Source organism: Pelmatolapia mariae, linkage group LG2, assembly GCF_036321145.2.
Source record: "Pelmatolapia mariae isolate MD_Pm_ZW linkage group LG2, Pm_UMD_F_2, whole genome shotgun sequence".
Taxonomy (NCBI): Eukaryota; Metazoa; Chordata; class Actinopteri; order Cichliformes; family Cichlidae; genus Pelmatolapia; species Pelmatolapia mariae.
Window position 1 is genome coordinate 16,367,059 of NC_086228.1, and position 442 is coordinate 16,367,500.

The window sequence follows — 442 nt, forward strand, 5'->3', positions numbered from 1 at the left end:
AAATCAAAAAAGAAAAAAAGAAAAACAGGAGATCAGGGCAAATAACACTTTAACTGTTCCGTTACATGAGCAAACCTGCCCTAAATGACTTCAAACTTCATTAATATGACCCTTTTGTCATGACATGAGGTCAGCATTTATCTTGCTTCATTAAGCCAGAGACAGACTTCATACGAGAAGTCTCACAGTGATGGTCTGGGGTCATTTTCAAAGCAGGTTTTCATGAATAATTGATGGCTGGTTTAGCAGATTAGGAGAGGTCAAGCCTAGGTGAAGAAACAGATGTTGCATGATGTTCAGAATGCATATGGACAGTGCAGAAGGGAAAATGTTGTAAATATAGACTGTTTTTGTCTTATTGTAAGCAATACAAATACATGTTAACCAGCTGCAGGCTGAGTAAGAATCAACAAACAAGTAAAAAAATAAAAGGTAAAGAAGA